Source organism: Strix aluco, chromosome 3 (genome assembly GCF_031877795.1).
Source record: "Strix aluco isolate bStrAlu1 chromosome 3, bStrAlu1.hap1, whole genome shotgun sequence".
Classification (NCBI taxonomy): Eukaryota; Metazoa; Chordata; class Aves; order Strigiformes; family Strigidae; genus Strix; species Strix aluco.
The window spans coordinates 71,985,641-72,004,499 of NC_133933.1; the positions used below are offsets into that span (position 1 = coordinate 71,985,641).

General features: G+C 39.0%; 1 protein-coding gene across 7 annotated transcripts in view; it reads left to right on the top strand.

Annotated features, from left to right (window-relative positions):
• PTPRK (protein tyrosine phosphatase receptor type K) overlaps positions 1 to 18,859 on the top strand; it is a 418,239-nt gene that overhangs the window by 224,738 nt on the left and 174,642 nt on the right. The gene's annotated exons all lie outside the window — the stretch shown is intronic.

The following is an 18,859-nucleotide window of genomic DNA, read 5'->3' on the forward strand; positions in this document are numbered from 1 at the left end:
ATCTTGTTTTGACTCACACTGTTGGAGTACACAGGAAGCCTTCCAGAGGGACTTGCACTAAGTAAAGAGGTGAAGCCTATCAGTCACTGTTTGTTCTGGTTTCAGCCTGATTTCTGAAAGATGCATCTCCATACTGCCATAATTAATGAAGCTTCCTAGTCTGTGAAGGAATTTTTTGCATGTTCTGTTTTTAACTGATTCTGTGCCTCATGAACAGGTTCATACACTGATTATTTATTTGTTTATATATTTATTTATTTGTTGGACCCTTTCTGAAATACATATGGAGGCATGGGCAAGGGCTGTATATGTTACAGCAGATGCACCAAAAGGCATGGCCCTTCTTCTCTTTTCCCTCTTCACTCCCAGCAATGTTATTCTTGCTTTTTTTTCCTCTAGAACTGTACTTGTCCCTCTCTGCAGTGAGCTGGCTGGGGAGCTAAACTAACAGACACTGTAGAAAGAAGTGGGTATTTTTATGTCAGGGTAGTTTTCTAAGAGTAGAACCACTGGTCTAAAAAAAGATGGAAAGACCAGGGAAGAGGTGGTAGTTCACTTCCCACAACAACGTGGTCATTTTAGGTTGGCTTAGCTGTAATGTGCACTGCATACTCAGTCTGCTTTGCAAGTGGATTACACTACACTGCAAAAATCTTTGTGCCTACAGGGAAATGTGGTGTGGAATGGTTCCCGAGATAAACACTGTTGTCTTGGGTTGTTTTTTTTCTGTAGCAGCTTCCTTGTATGAACAAGCCCTTAGAGGAGCTGATATAACAGAAGGGGGCTGACAGGAGATACTAGTATGTTCCCTCAAGCCCACATTATCTTGTCATAGTACAGGAGATAACCAGATACCAGAATGATGGGCCTTAATGTAATAACCCTGAATAGTAACCAGTATATAATCCTGAATAGAACCCAGTAAACCTCATCTTTGGATTGTTAAGTAAAAGAACAGTTGGACTTGGTATGGAAGAGAAGGGAATCTACCAAAAAAAAAAAAAAAAGTAAATAAGAAGGACGAGAAAGGCTAAGTAAGTAAAATGTCTCTCTTAAACTGATTGTGCAATTCAATTCAAGTTCCGAATGCTAATTGGGACATTTAAATACATAAATACAGTAACACTTGGAGTGGCTTTTCCACAATATCCTAATAAAGTATGCTAGTATGATTTGTATAGGTATAATTAAAGTGTGGAAAAGCAAACATATCTGTGTAGTTGTTGTACCAGTAGTAGTCAATGAATAGCATGAACAGCTGTCTGTCTTATATCACTGCACTGCTATAAAGTGTATTTGAAATTTTCACCCACAATAAACACTTAAAAAGAAAAAAAGTGGGGAAAAATGCACTTATGTCAAATGATTTGTTGAGTCTAAATTAAAAATATTCTTCTGCTGAAGAAACAGTGACTGGTTGTGATATTAGAAGTAATTCAAGTTTCTCAAAAAGTCATTTAAAAAGAGTGAGGCAACCAGAGAGCACTGTTAAAGTGTTCATAATTCAGAGAAAGAGAGAAGGCAATATGTAGGCAAAAGCAGTATACTGAAGAGCAAAGGATTATGAACCTGGATGAGGAGAGTGCCACTAAAGTCACTTAGGTGGAATTACAGGTGTGTTTGGTTTTTTTATAGTCAGTTATGGTGTAAATGACATAGGGCATGAACAGAAACACTTGATTAAATAACTTGGGAAAAATTAGGCAACATATCAAAGTGAAAATATCTAGGTCGCTCTAGTGTTTTCAAAGGGTACTTTGAGCTTCAGCAACATTACTGTCCCACTTCCATTACCCATTTTTTCTTTTATGTGTTGGAGAGAAAGAAATTATAAATAATTCAGGCCAAGGAAAGTATAAACACCACAGGGTTAGAATACTTACCAGTGGGGGAACTTTTTATACTGACTGTGAAACAAAGGCAGACAACAGGGCAAAACATTTTGTCTTGGCAGGAGAGGCTGTGTGGACAAGTGATAATTTTATCTTCTTTTAAGGTATTTAACAGTTCTAAGCTCCAGTAATACTCATGGATTGGCCTGCAGTGAGAGGAAGAGTTAAAGGAGTTCAAACAAGCTATTTTACTTACTGACATTGTTTACCTTTGCTGTTTAATTCCCCCTCCATGCTAAAGAGATGATGGGATGGGAGAAAGTTTTTCATAAGGATGACTTAGTGCAGATACAACATAATTATGCTCTTCTTACTACACCTGTATTATGTTAACTATACATGGTATGTAAATTAACAGAAAATTAATCTCTTTTTTCAGTTGGTTAGTTTATATTGGTTTAGCTTGGCAAAGTAGCTTTTCTTTTAAAACCAAGAGCTTTCCATTCAAGCATCGGAAAAAATGAAACTTGATCATTTATAATAAAATGGGAGAAGGAGATGTGGCCATACAGCCATGCAGCATTCACACCCTGAAAGAAGAGGTGAATTGGAGCATTTATGGTTTTATGCAGAGGGCACTCACCTAGAATGGATTGAAACCTGTGTTTGTCTCTTTGTCCAACACTGATTCAGTAACTTGACCACTGCTGTTTTTTTTTCCTCTGGAGAACGTGATAGCAATTTAAGAAAACACTGCTACTGGGCCAGAAAACTACTTAGTTTAGTATATAAGCTTAGGGGAAGATTTAAGAATGGGAGACGCACACAGTGATTCACTCCCTTCATGCATCAGCATAGCATCTAGCAATCTACGGTTCAGGATTTATCAAGCCAGAGGCTATATCAACATATTTGTGTGTAATATCCTTGATGAACCTTCTATTAATTTGTCAAATCATTTTTGAACTTGTGTTTTTGCCCATCATCTTGCAGCAATGAATTCCTACGGTTAACTCGAGTTAGAGAAGTACTTCCCTCTGAAGCTGCAGGCTACTCTTTTTTAAAAAAATTGTTATGCACCATCTTTTTTCACTGCGAGAAATAGAAAAAATCATTCCATATTAATCTCTTTCATGCCACTTGTCATTTCATAAACACCTAGCATGTATTCCTTCAATCATCATTCTTTCATTTGAGTAATCCAGACTTATTTAATATCTCCACGTACGAAAGTTGTCCTAGGTCTCTGATAATTTCTCTTTGGCCTTTTGTACATCTTGTCTTCTAGGCCATCCATCCAGAGATAGGAAGACCAGACCTATATCTATTATTTTAAATGAAAGAACATTATGAGTTTACACAGTAGCACAAGATACTATGCTTTCTATTGTGTTCTGTTCCTAATAATCACTGATATCTTTTCTTTGTCTGAATTGAGGTGACATGGTCATGAAATTTCCCACAGACATATTATTCCTGTCTGATTATACTGATTTAGAGTCCATAAGGGATTGGCCCCCTCCTCATATGCACTGTTTGGTATTTATCAGCTTTGACTTTATTTACCATTTTATTTCTTAATTCGTTAGTATCTTAAGGAAAATGAGGTAAGCTGGATGCATCTATTCACAAAATACTACCATCACAGATAAAAGTATTGCTGCACTAATTGGACCCACGACTAAAAACCGTTTTTTCTTCCTGACCTTCTAGGTAGATGTATGACTTAATGTGTTGCAGAAAATGGTTCAGCTTCAAAAGGAGGGATGTAGAGACACTGCTGAGAATCCCTGAACCTGTAGGTTAGGGTGTTGTTCTGGGAAATGGGAAGTTTCTGCTGAAATCCCTGCTCCAGTTCAGTCAGACAAGATGAATGGAGGTAGAATGTCCTTATGCATTCAATCCTTATGGATTGAATAATCCACTTGCTATAGACACAGTCCTGAACTGCGCTCTGAATGCCCCATGTTATTATCTAGTGCCCCACATGCAACTAGGCTAAAAAGTCAAAGTGTCATTTTGGAAAGGCTAATGTAAATGGTTTTTATTGCAGCTATTAGCTGAATTTGGATGAATTAATCAATCTTTTAAAAAATCTTAGCCCTCTCAACTGTTATTGAGTGTTTTGCTCCATACCTCCCCCACCCTCTTCTCCTCCTCAAAAAACCCAACCCTAACCTCAGCCCATCTATCCCATTTCATTCCCAAGGAGAAAGAAGATTTTTTTTTTTTATGTGCAGTTATTCTGTTTTCAATTTTTAAGCCTCTGCACTTAGGAAGGTATAAAATATGGGTGTGTGAGATTGGTTTGTGGTACCTCTGTATTCTTGGCTGTAACCATAAAATAGGTTTCCTTCACTTTTGTGGCCCTGAGAAAGGAAGGGATTATTTGAGGACCTGAGAAAAAGCCAGAAATGGCTTTGTGCTCAGGGTCTCCTAGCCCCTGAATTTCCACTGGCTGGATGTGGGTACTAAACAGGAGGATTTGCACCCTAAGACGTGCCTCAGAAGTCAGGAAAAGAGGCTGTTGCAGGAGGTCAGTGGGGGGAGCTTAGAGATACACAATCAGCGCTGACTTCTCGGTTCTGTGGCCAAACCATTTAACTTCTTAAAGTAAAACTCAAATGAATTTTTGAAGAAAAAACTATTTTAACTAAAAAGGGGAAGGTTTAGGGTATTTTTTTTTTTAATGTCAAAATACTGTGTTGTGGGTTGTTATGTTTGGAAAAAAGTTATGTGCATCTATTCTGAACATTCTGAACATGTAAACCCAGTTTGTCATTCCCATTGCAGGGTGGCGAGGAGGATGAATAAGAGGCAGAGGCTTTCTTGAAAGCAGGCAAGATAATTATTTGAATCCAGAGGTAGAAGCCTAAAGAGTTCAGGGGGCAACTTCACCAGTTCTCTGACTGACTTGACAGAACTGCTTTTTTTTCATGAAACCACATTTATCAGAAGGGTAGTGAGTCCCATGAGAGAGGTGCTTGCAGTTATTTAAAAACAAACAAACAAACAAAATCCTTCAAAGAACCCTCACACATCAAAAGTTTGAGGTAGACTTCGGGATCCGGCAGGAGGAGTCATGACTTCCTTTGTCTTCATGAAAAGCGGTATTTAAAATTCCTGAAAAAATGCTACTAGCTTTGTGTACTGGTGCTGACAGCTTGCTGATAAAATTATGCAACATTTTTCCCCATGGTTACATGCTTTTGTTGCCAGTATCCTTATGTAAGTGTTTCTTTAAGGTATTGTTCCTATTTGTTTAACTGGTAATATGTTTACATCTGATTTATTTTTGTCTCCAAGTACTATTGTAATGTGCTCTTAGCAGCTTGATTCAACATGCAAAACCAGCAAATACAGTCTTAAATAAAGTGCCCGTATGCACAAGCAATCTGAATTTAATCAATAACATAGCTTAATCTTTGAAGGTAGCAATCTCCATAATCTGTATATTACTATAAACTGTATTATTAGCAGTGGATCATGTATTTGAAGAGGAAAGCTGTACTGTCCAGTTTGTGCCCTAGTAATTTCTTCTCTCAGTATTTCTGTAGTGTTGTTGATTTTGTTTGCCTTTTTTACATGAATATACAAGGCTAGTTACTGAACTTTCAATGTGCTAGCTCAGCCTGAAGAAGTGTTTGTTAGCATCGTATTCAAAAATTAAAACATGCAGTAGCAGAATAAGAAGCTGTACGTTCTCAGGTTTGCTCATCAAAAAAATAATAAGATAACTCAGAGTGATCAAAATAAGGTAGAAATGAAATTTTTCTTTTAATTTGACTATTATAGAAGCATATTTTATTTCATCTATTAAAGCTGTGATGAGGTGGGAATCAGCTCAGTTGCCTGAATTAGGGTAATGTATAAAAATTATTATTTATCTTGTCCCATATTTGATATCCGTGTCTTCAGTTTATCTATTCAGTATCAAAATTCCTGAGTTTAAATAGAGATTAACAAAATACAGGAGCACAACAAGGGACAATCACAGCTATGCAAACCAAGGATCTAACTAAATCAGGATTCTTAAGCAGTGGCCAGAGGATGACTTCTTGGGAGAAGAGCTTAATAAACATACACGACATTTCCCCTGATACCCTCTCAGCATCTGATTCCTTTCAGCAGTGGTCCTAAGCCTGGTGGTTGTCTGATTAGTAAGGGGTAACCTTCATTTGCCCACAGCACCATTTTGCAATGAGACTGCTACCTTTTTTGGCATGAAGACCCCTTCCTTTCTTCTTTATTTTTGAGCCTGCCTTCTGCTAGCTTCACTTGATGACCTATATTTGCTGTATTGCAAAAGGTGAAGATTAATTGAATCTTAACATCTCTCTGGTGCTTGACTTTTGTAGAGCTCTGTCACAGAATTACCCTTAGATAATCTCTTTGCCAACATGAAGATCCCTACCCTACTCAACTGTTTCTCATATCCAGGGTGTTCCATGATTTCAGCAACCGATGTTGCCCTTTACTGAAACGTAGTCATAAATAGGCAGATGCCTTGACATAAACAGGCGTATCTGGAGGATTGTTCAGGATGGTACTCTTCAGGTGATAAGCACAGTATTTAACAACAGTGTTGCCTCATCCTCCCATGCAGTGGAAGTGCAGACTGGATTTCAAAGCCAAGCTTCCCCAGTGGTCTGCCACCATGTTGTCCATTTATTTTGAGAGAATGTTTCTACGAACTCGAGTACAAGAGCTTCTGCCTCTCAGATGAGTGATATAGATATGGTATGCAACCCATATCTTAAGGTACGGTTAACTCTTAATTGCTAATGAGTGAACATTGAGCACTGTGCATTAGTTGTGCTGTAGATCTACAGAAACTTGAGCTGGCTTTTACTGATTGTCCAGTTGGGTTATGATTGAACAGGTCTATTTCTCATGAGACCAGACTTCCTAGTCAGATTTTTCCCAATGTAAGTGGTCACACTAATCACTATTACCACAGAAAAGCAAATGTTTGTGTCAGTAGAAATAAGATGCAAAATTTAGACTCTGTTACTGTACTCGGGGACTTGCTATTCCAGAGTAAATGATTGGTAGTTTTTGTCATATTGATACTTTGAATCTTTGTTGCAACAAAACAAAGATATTAGGATACAAAAAGCTTCTACAAACTATTCCTTGGAACATATTTTTATAATACAAATCATCTAATACAGACACTAATTTTTAAGCTGTCTATGCTTTTACATCCTGTAGCGAATTTGGGATTCAATGCACTGGGTGTCAATTTAATTACAAGGACAGCCTCTTCATGGCAACGCTATCATACTTGACAATATACCCATTTTCAAACTCTTTAACAGAACAGCCCCATCTGAAAAGTAGATTATGAAAATATCCCATTAAGACCAATCTAAATACTTTTCAGGTCAAAAAGTACCCTTTTTTCCATAATCTAGTGTGCTGCTTTCTCTTTCAAAGACAAATATTCTCATTCCCTGTTTTTGCTGCACCAGCTGAAAAAAAGACCTTAAACGAGCTTGGCCTCTCAGGAGTGAAGCTGTTCTCATGATATGAATGAAATAGTCACCCCTCTCCATTGATTATGTTAGAATTTCATCACCAACTTCACTCTTCCATTTCTACTTCACTACATTATCAAAACTCTTAATAAAAATCACTATATTCTGTTCATTCCTTTAAAAAAAAATGTGTATCATAATGTGTTTCCTATTAACATGCAGAAGAAGTGGTGAGGAGTTTTGTTCTGGTTAGTTTTTCTAGAAAGCTCTTCCTGGCTTTTCATCACAGTCAAAATCCATTTGGCCATGAGAAGGTGGGCAGCTGCTTTGTTACCTATTCCCTTCATTTCATAGGTATTTCTTGTCTAGATGCTGTGGCAAGGATGTTGGTTCCTTCTCACTGCACCCCTCTGCACTGCCCCCCACCCCCAAAGGTGGCTTTCCTGGTAAAGTGAAGCAGATGTAATTATGGCCAGCAAAGGCAGTCTCAATCCTTGCCCTCCCTTTTCCTCTCTCTTAAGCACCTGAACTTGTGCTCCTGCTTCTGTGCTGACACTGGCTCTTGTCTGAAGACATGTACATGTCTCCACATACACACACCCACCCCTCCACACCCACCCCCAAGATCAGTTTTAAACCTAAACTGCCTTGGGTGTGGAGTAGATGAGTGGCACTGCAAGCGACACATGGTGGGAAGTGGAGGAGCAGGGTTGCCCTTTCAGGTAGGCGTTAGATGATGTGTAATTCACATCTGTGATGTAAAACTGTGGTGTAAAAATTAACCAAGTGGGTTTCCATTTTGGTTTCTGTTGGTTCATTGCATAGATCGAGGGAGGTATCTCAGTCCCTCCTAAAATTAGCCCCCTTCTCTGTCATTCCAGTGGGCTGCCTTCTGGCATTTTTGGCAAGAAATATTTGGGCATGCTGTAATAAGAAATGTGAAGACGTTCCTGGTGGGAACATCTAAATGTGTCTTGGAAAAGGTTATGAATAGAAATAAAGGGATTTGAGCAAGGAAACAGTCCCTTTAAAATAAGTTTGCTCAGAAGTGATGAATTTTGTCATTTTTCCCCATAGACTTGAGTAGTCTGAGCACACAAAATCTCTAGATAATCATTAAGGTGTAACCCATATACTAAATTGTATCCCTTTTTTCTTTGGTGATAGTATTGAAGTGCTGATAGAAAGCTTTTAACTTCAATGAAATGGGATACCTGAGGAAGAACTTTGGAGAAGGGAGACATTATTTATCCAGTTCTACGGGCATTCCTGGATGCCTTCTCAGGTCTGAAGGGGAAGGCTTTAAGTTCACCTCTGTCCCCTGTGCATTTGTAAGGGTCTTGCCTCAAGAATATGGTGTGTGAGCTGCTTTCCTTCCTTCTCCTACTTCTGTGCATCAAGGTCCATGGTCTGGCTTGATGCTTACAGTGAAATCAGTCTTTAAGGTACGTAACTTCCTTCATTTGATGGATCAAATAACCAGAAATAGAAAGACACAGGAGGAGGAATTGGGGCTGCCTAGATGGGCCCCAGGGTGCTGCTGGGCAGGTAGAGTTGAGAGAGAACAGTGCAAGGTGGTGGGGTAGGAGCAGCCTCAAGCAAGTGATATGACATGTAGCCCTGTAGGTGTGCAAACAGCTTGCAGGTGCTTGGCTGTCACACTTAAAAACCTGCACAGGTACTACATGGCAGTGAGTGGTTCTGGGACTGATAACAGTATCTCAGGTGCCAAGTGAGCAGGTATATTACAGAGGATGGGGAGGGCTGGGAAGGTGAGATGTCCATGACTCACCTCTTACACTCCTGAAGTTTCTGTAATGACTATTAAATAAAATTGTAAATGCTTGGAAACCATGCCAGCTATTCCTCTCAGCTGCAGGTACATTATATTACAGTACCCTTCTGGCACAGCGATGTGTATAGCTCATTGCACTTAAGGAGCATGATACGGTTCTGAATTCTACCTTGCCATGATACTGTCCCAACAACATGTGAAACATTTTTCTCTGTCATTTAAAAGGCATGCAGGAAAGCTGATGATAAAAATTTGGATTAGTGATGACCAGATATAATGTGGCTTCCAAAATGAGACATACAGGAGTCTTCCAGGACAGGCAAACGCCCTGGCAGGAGGGTCAGTTGGTACGCAGGAAAGTGCAGATCTCCCACGTGACACAGTCATGTCATCAGTTGAACAAAGCTCCACCTTACCTATAAGTACAGCTGGGCTGCGTATAGGTAATTCCAAGTCATTATGGTAGATGGCTTTCACTGAACTCCAGGAGTGCTGGCCGGGGGAGGGTTTTTAGCTTTCAAGTTTTATAGAGATGTAGAGTTAGTAAGGTGTAAATCTGTGGTAGGTTTGGGGTTTTTTCACTGAATTCTACTGAAACACTCTAGTTTTGTTGCAGGGCGTTTGAAGTATTTGAGTTGTGTTATAAATATGTCACTGTAACAATTTGTCCATCAGAAAGTTTCTGCACGTAGTTTGCTTAGGCGGTAAACGGAATGTGAGCATAACTATAGCATCAACAGATATAACAACAATGCAAAAAATCTTTGCAATATCAGTTTATTTGGCCAGTTCAAACTTGAAATTAAGAATAAATAAATAAATCCAAGTACTTGAGAAGCAGGAAGGAAAAAAAAAATATTCTCATTACATAACTATGTAAAAGAAAATCCTGGTGTCCCTAAAATACTATTTTGTCCTCCTTCAGGCACTCTTTCCCTAATCTCTAGTTTTATTCCTTCTCATCGACAGCATGTGGATGTGCATCCAGAATGCAGTATTGTCAAATAACCTATTGCAAAGCCGTGTAGAGTTGAGAGTAATTCTTTCCTGGAAAGTACCAATTTTTGAAGAAGGAATTCAATTTTGTTCTTAACGTGCTAGTTTCTGACAATGAAGCAGATAAAATATTTCTTTGCAACTATAATCTCAATGTTGAGATCTCAAGGGAATTACTGATACATGTGGATAATGAAGTCATTGTGGTCAAGTCTTTGCCTGAGACATTTCTATAACTGGCTCATTCATACTGAGTAATTTTTAATTTATTTTTTTTTTTTAAGATTTGAATGTCTTCTCATTGCAGGCACCTCTTTCTTACATGTATTCATTTTTCCTGTAGGAGTGTACTGCTTAAATGTCTTTAACACAATACAATCTTTTTTATAAAATATGTCATACTCTTCTAATTGATTTCCAGAGTCACATGGACTACTGTCATTCAATAAATAGACATGTGTTCTGTTCATAAATTGTGAGGAGGGATGACATGCTCCAATTTTTAGAAAAACTGGGGGGTTTTTTTACATGTAAGCTGGGCATGAGCTTAACCTTGTTTACGGTTTCTGCTGACAATGCTAAAGCTGCACACTGTTCCTTTTATTTAAAGGAAGATAATAAAATGAATGCAGTAGTGTTTCAAATCAAGGTGAATAAAATGCCACAGTGATGCATAGGATATAAAATCACTATGCAGAAGTTAGCAGTTTTCACTGTTGAAATAATTCTTATTTCAGCACTTCAGGTGGTCAGTAACTGCCATGTCACTTACACATTTTAGCTGCATCAGCTTGCAGACTTTGTACTTACTACACAAACTTGATATATTAGGCAGGTGCTCAAAGATAAATCAGTAGTTTGAGGTGAGCTTGTGACATAGTATCCCCATTTGCAGACCCAAAATTAGAGATGATATTACGGTGAAATATGTCAGTATCCTACCTAAGCCAGCACTGCGAGCTCACGGTTCAATTTGCCATTTCTGTTTGTTGCTGGTTTTTCTCCAGTAACCAATTCTCTAGGTAATAACCTGAATCTTACTGTGTTATAGATATTTATTTGGATTGTTTGTTTAAAATAGATTCTTTCAGTTTTTCCATTCCAAGTAATAAAAGACAATGAAAATGTTCCTGCAGACTCTGAAGTGAGTTGAATAAATCACTTGATATGACCTGGTCACAAAGCTATTGCTTAGAATGAGTTCTTTTGTTCCAGGCAACTAACTCTCTTAATTAGAATGTAACATTGTGTAGGTATTGTGTCTTAACCTCAGGTCTAGCAACTAGTGCCAGATACTGAACAGTTGTGATAAATTGTATTTTAAAGTCACAGAGAGAAAGTTTCTGGAGTCACAGGAATTAAGTCTGCATAAGCATCATTGAAAAGAAAAAAAAAAAAGCTGGAGATAAAGATGTGTTGCAGAATAATAGATCACAAGCTGTTCAAGTTTCTCCATGCGACCACCATCGCTGATGGTTGCAGAACAGCAGGTCTGAATTAGCTTTTGCTTTTTTAAAAAATATAAAGGGAGGCTTGTGGCTGTTTGGAACACTTAACTGTAAAAATCTGCTGATTTCTACATGAATTTCTACATGAAATCATGATGTGGCGTAATATGTTGAAGTCAGTTATTTGCTGACAAGTTTTTTGCTGCCTTCTCTTCAGTATACTTTTCGGAGGAGGTATTGTTAAGTTGCATAAGCAGCAGGAACCCACAATAAATGCTTCCTCCAAGTTGTCTGCAGAAGAAAAAGGTGGAAGCAATAGAAACTTTTATATCAGAAAAAAATAACAATGTAGAAGAATAAAGCAGTTGTTAAAATGAGTTAAACTTGATGAGCAGAGGGAGGTTTTTGACCACTGGAGAAAACAAAGAACCAAACATATTTCTTGCAAAAATGGTAAATGAGTTTGTGAACAAATAGAGAAGCCAAGCAATGGCTTAGGGAAATATTAATTAAACCTGAAGAACGGCCAAGGCCTGTGAGAATTCCAAAGGCCTGCAGCTGGTGAGGTTTTTATTGTGTGATTCTATAACCAGGTTTTGGTCTTGGAGTAGAGGAGGTGATTCTAAAACTCCTCTATGGTGTCTCTGTGTTATTTTGAGTCTCACAGCTGGTTTAAGTTCTCCTGCAGCCTGTGCAACATGCACTACCTGCAGTTGAGCTCATCCTGCTGAAGCCTGTTTTTGACTGCCACTGTACCTGGCTGTCTTTCGAGGTGAGACACAGGATCAAGCGTGGGTTGAGGGGTGGTAGCTCCTGCCCCACTGTTGGTATGTAACTGGTACAGTCTACCCAACTGAGGGGTAGGAAGGTGGTAGACAAAAGTGTAACCCTTGGGGTTTTGTCCCCGGCTGGGAAGAGAAGAGGCTGCTGTGGCAGCTGCCTCTCACTCCAACCCCTCCCTCTTCCATAGGCAACGCTACAGCAATTGAAGAGTTGCTTGTGCACCCGCTCCTTTATTCTGATGGTTTTTAGATACATCATGTCTTTTGGGCGGGAGTAATCTCTAGCTGATGTATAGTATGTCTGACCGAGAATAAGCTTACATTTACTCTCCTCCTTTGCCACAAGAATAAGGTGGGCTGCCCGGGTGAGAAAAATCAAATACCCCTATACAGTGTGCAAGCAAGAATCCCATGAGCTAAGCCCTTAACAACAGCGTTTCTATACTTAAGGATGCATGTGTGTCTGCATCTTTGAATTGGTTAGTTAAGATTGTCCTGATGTTACTTTTGTTTATTGGACTTTCCACGTGAAGTCTTGGCTAGTGGTTAGAAGGTGTCGGAGCAATGTACATCTAGAGTTGTGTTCGTAATAATGCAGAAAAATATGTTAGAAGTGACAGCTTTTTTTTTTGCTTTTTTTTTCTTCTTTCTTTTCAGCAGCCCAGTAGAGTACTCAACTCCCATTAATGAGCTGTCCGCAGTGTGTTGGGCAATCTCTTTGATCCATAGGCTGTTGGGTTTTTTATTTGTCTTCTGTGTTATACAGCAAAACCATTAAGGACCTAACTATTCACTAGAGATGGCATGTATAGGGTGACAGACTGAGCTGTGAGTGTAGTCTGTCATGCAGAGAAAGTGAAAACTTGAGATCTTGTTGGAAATTTAAAAATAAACTGCAGAGGCTTTCTGTGACTCTAAGGTTCATGATACCTCTGCTGTTAGTCAGATCTGTGCTTTCAGCTTGGGATCCCTCAATCCCCTGCGTTAACCTGCTTTTTTAACTGAGTAGAAGAATTTCTCATCAGGCACGTACTGCTTTCTGTAATGCTTCTCCCCTCACTTGGCAAAGCCTCCTGTTTGTGTTAGTGTAGCTTTTGTTGGGGCTGAGGGCGACAGGTCTTGTCAGGCTGTTGTCAGCGTAGAAGACAGCCAGGTGTCCTTTCAGGCAGGCACAAGCCCAAAATAAACCTTTTTGTCTTAAATTCTGAATTTCTTTCCCTAGCAGAGCAGTACTTCCTAACCATTTTGGAGAGCTGAATGAAAATATTTCTAGTTCATATTAAAGATATGCCACATGTGGAATGATTTTTCTAAAAATAAAAGGAACCCAGTATTTGTGGTGGAAATATCCATAGTTTGTTTTTATCTTCAACCTTTTCATAGCTGATTTTGTGACCACCTTCACAACCGCATAATTTCTTTCAGTTGTATTTCTTTGGAGCCTTACATATTGTTATCATCTTCCATTTTTTTCCCCCTAACATATAATTTATAAGAAGACATCCAGCCTTGACTGAAAACACTCAGAGAATGCAGAATTTCCTACAGTATTACTATTTATTGTTCTTCAGTTACTATTTTCACTGTTAAATTTGTGGCTTAATACCCTATTTGAATTTAAGCTTTCTGTCACTGCTTCTTGTTAATTCTTTTTTTTTCCATTAGATTAACCAGCTTTTAAGACCGAGAATTTTGTTTCCCTGCTAGTACTTGACTGCCATAATTCTTTCTGCTAAATCTCATACATTTTTCTTCAACTTTTAAACAAATGTTCTTGGTTCTTCAGTTTTTCAATATTTTTTATAATGTGTGAATCCCTAAAGCCATGTGTAATCTTCCAGTACAAGAAGAGTACTGAAGCTGTATAGCTGTTGCATGGGATTGACAGCCTGCTTCGCCATGCTCTTCTGGCTCCGTGCTGTGGGTCTTCTGACACAGCTTTGCCACAACATCTCCATGTGCAATCTGGAGCCCAGCGCAGCTTCTGCACAGGTCCAGCTCCTGGCAAGCAGGGATTTTCCACTTGGCCTATATGCCTTGGATGTCTTGAACTGCACTCCCTAGGGCCGCTGGTCCCAGGGGGCTTTGTACGGCAAAGATCATGCTCTATCTATGCATAGCCAGTGCGGGTCAGGCACTGAACCTCAACCAGAAACCCACAGTACTTGCAAGAAATATGCAGATATACTTAGAAAGCTTTGCAAGAAGTTTCTGTAGAAGAGGGAATGAGTTTGATTGAGGTGGGAGCTGAGTCAGTCTTGAATCATTTGTGGAGGCATCTCCGCTGTACTCCTCGGAACACCGAGTATTAGCTGCATTTATGTGGATTTGTATGTTTCTCTGAATTATGAAAAATTTTAAAGGAAATTTGTATTCTTTTGATTTACCTGCTTTCTTGACAATTTATGGCATAGTTAAGATGTAACAATTTTAATTTCTGGAGGGGTGAGGCTGATGCTGGGCTTCTTCTAATAAATGAATGCCTTGTTATACTTGTAAAAATTAAGATTTTTATGATTACCCCTGTTGTATGTATTGGGTTAAACTGTTGATACCTGTCAGCATACCAACTGTATTTGACAGAGAAGGCTGAACATGCTGTCACCAGAGGGAAGGCACGCTTCACATGTGAACAGAGGGAGCTTGCAGGCATTAATGCAGAGTATTAATGTGTGAAGGCTCCATATGAGGCAGGGGTGGGATAGAGAGTGGCAAGAATGAAGGCACAGACCTATCTTTCATGGTCAGGCTGTATGGTGATCAGCCCTCTCCTCCTCACCTCCCCAGACCCTTCTGCTGTAAGCAAGGCAGCAGTCTCCTGCTCCTTTAGCAAAACATGACTTCGTGTAAAAATATAAGATTTTATCAAACATGCATCCCGTATCAGCTTTTCCCCCAAAATGGAACAGCCTGTAGGATTCTGGTTTGGTTTGATTTATTTTTTTTCCCTTGCTTTGAACTGATAATCAACAGTATATGATTACCGCTAAGATAATAATGAAACTCCCTTCTTTTATTTTAAATTTAGGAGGTGTTTAGTCTTGGAGGGCAACGTAGTAGGGATATTGTCACCCAGGCTGGGTAAATGGTATTAAGCAACATAGTATGCATATGTTACTTGGGAATATAGGAAGTTTTATGCATACTTGTTACTGTACTAATAACACTAGTGACCTTTACTGGTTGGTTTTTTTGTCTATGAATACATAATTATTTGCATACAATACTTAATATTAAGAATATGACACAACTGCTTAACTGTAGGAAGACTTATAGCTGGCGTTGATGCTGCATGCTTATTCTAGTCATTGGTGCCTAAATATCACAGTACATTTAATATCTAATGTCATATACATACTGATGTGAGCATAATGTACTGCTAGTAGCTCAGCAGAATGAGAACTTTGTACTGATGAAATGTCAGTCTTAATTTTTGATTAAGTTAGCTGTGGGCATTTTATGTCAAAACCAGAAATGACCAAATACTGCAAAATGCTATGCATGAAAATACTTTAATTTCTTTAATGTCTTGCAGATGTACAAGTGGTCTTTTTATATAGTCTTTCAGAGATGTTAGTGGCCATGCATACTGGGGGATTTCATCAGATTTAACACCTTTAAGCAGTGGCTAGAAAATATAGTCATAAAATGAGACAGTAATCAAACTAGTTACACTGGAAAAGGAATTCTAAATTTCATGCTTAGCGAAGGAAAAAATGAAACTTGCCATGCAGGTTCTGTTTAGTGGGAGTGTCTTAAATACCTATTGAAATTGTGATTCTACTGATGAGTTAATAAACCATCCATGGATTGAAATATTTTTTCATAAAATATTCTTTAGAACCTTTATGGCTATTCACAGAGGGTTCATGGCCAAGAAAGGGGGAACCATGCTCAATAAAAATTGCTTGCTAGGAATACTGTGTACCTTAGCCACATCTGCTCATAAGAATTGAGGGGGATGGGGTTTTTTTGGCAGAAAGAAAGGGTACAGTTCCGTGGTTTGGTTGAAGTGACCAGGGCAGCGGGGGGATGGAGGGAGGTCACCATGCTGCCTGACCTGGCTGTGGGTGTGAGTGACTGAAAGCCGCAAAATGCTTTGAGTAGTGTCCATCTATCTGCAGGCAGGGTGCCTCAGCAGGGCCCGGCAGGACAGAGGCTGCCATGGTGGGTAACTGGTGAGCCTCAGCTTCCTGCAACGCTACCTCGGATCCAGGCTCTGAACTCCAGAGCTGTCACTTGGCTTGCCTGAAGCTGAGTTTTTATATTGTTTATAAACCAGACCAAACTTCCGAGAGGGTTATTTTCTTTGGGGTTCCCTTTCATACATCTCCTTTTTTTCATACCTCATAGAAGAGGTTTTTCATTTTTGGTAGACTGCCTTCTCAGGACACTCTGAAAGTGTATTATTGATTTACTACTAGGTGGACCCAGATTGCTAGAGTGAAAAGCCAGCAACATCACTTCCTTGAAGGATGTAAACTGTGTTTAAAAACGCACTGAAAGAGAAGTATTGTTGATATGTGTGATATTTGCTACAGGAGTGGCAAGAAAAACATTATTAATGGCTTTGTACTTTTAGTTATCAATGGCAGTTTTTAAACCTTAGAAGTTTCAGGTTGCTGTATGTATAAAAGGAAATTATGTTATTTCAAATTATAATTGGGGAATATTTGATGGATCTGGTTATAGAATAACGAATTAGAATAATTAATAGAAAGTTAATTGGGTAACATCAGAAAAGTTTATCCTGGTATGTTGAGATTGCATGCTTCAGTTGATACTTAGTGTACTTTTGGGATTTCTGGTTGCACCTCACCTCTGGTTCTGATAGTATATTGTATTATGAAGAATATTAATAATGCTGCAGAACAATTACTTGTTCATTTGCTAACTGATTAAAATTCATGCATAATTTATTGGAACTGGGAGAGACTTTATAAATAAGTCTCCTTGTCCTCAAGAGCTTAAAAACAAAATGCATATGCTAATATAAGAATACGCTTTATCTCTTAACATAAAAATTTAATATGCAATGGTATATTAGTCTCATTAATGTGGGGTTTTATTTGTGATAATCGTGCTCTTAATCAAAGTGTATACTTCTAAACATAGCCTTATGTTTTAGAGGTTTATAACTTGGAGTTGGTAGTGCATCATGCTCATCAATGTTTATGTTTTCTGCTGTAATATACATTGACCTTAGAATTCATTAGTTTGACATTTAATGTGTTAGTTCCACAGCAAATAAACTGCCCTCATTAAACCTGGCTGCATTTCTGAGCTTTGATGCAGGTAAGGATCTAAATTAGTTCATATACACATTTCTTGCCAAAGCAGGGTAAAACATGTTAATAATTAATTGAGATACTTTCTAGAGTTTTGCATATCCCAAAGCAGAAAGAGGAACACCTTAGATCATTCACCTTTTCACTCTGGGAGGAGAAAATCAGCTCTGCTTCCAGTTACTACGGCACCTTCACAGATTGCCTGGTCCCCAAACTGAGTGGCCTAAGACACAGCTAATTTAGAAAAAAGTCTGCAAGAAGTACTTTTGTACCAAAATGTGGGAAACTTGGTTGCTTACCGAGCTGTTAAATACAGTTGGGAGCCAGCTCTGGTATCTGGAGGGGAAACTTTACCGCTGGATGTAGAGAACCAGGGAGTCAGTAGCCGAACTTCACCATGCAGGAAGGGTGGGATGTCAAAGGAGGCCTGGAGGCCCTCTGTGAGCCCCTCCGTCACCACTCCCCCCGTGGGCTCTGTCAGGGACACTGGTAGGGTCATTCCTGGGAGGCAGAATATGTGCAGTGGTTCTGTGTCTTAACTTCTCTTGTGCAGAGCGGTAGGGGGAGTGGTGATGAGAAGAGCGCCCCTCTTGGGAAATCTTATGGTCTGGGGTTGAATATTTTTAATGTACTGGCCATGAGATCCCCTCTACTTGCTCAGAGTTTTCACGTTGTTAGTTCTGCATCGCTGCTGTGTGAAACCCCTGTGTGCATTGAATTTAGCATTGTTGCCTAATTAACTGAAACAAATTAGTTGAAATATGAGCCATCTGGAATGAAAATGAACCTTCCGTGTTTATCAGTGGATCCATTTTATTAGAAAAGTACATGTTGCTTGTGATTTGTTTTTCAAAATAAATCACGCTGACGCAATGTGTTGCTTCTCTACTTAAACATTTCTCAGGGTAAGGGGGACCTTGCCTCCCTGTTTGGTCCGTAGTTACCTTTTCACTTAGCAGGTGTGTTGAAACATTTAGGCAGGCAGAAACTGATGAGAACAGAGGAAGACAAAGGCAATGTACACCCTATTGTTTGAAGTTTCTAAATCTGTAGTAAGTTACTGAAGAATAAAATATTATGTCGTTGCTATACATCTTTTGTCATTCTCCTGGCAGTTTTGCTCAGTTCCAAGTATTCTGAATGCCTGTAATGGGCATCTGTATCTTTTACCTTAACTGCTTCTGGTGGGTTTCAAAAGAACTGCAGTGATACTCAAGAATATTTTGTGCAGGGCTACT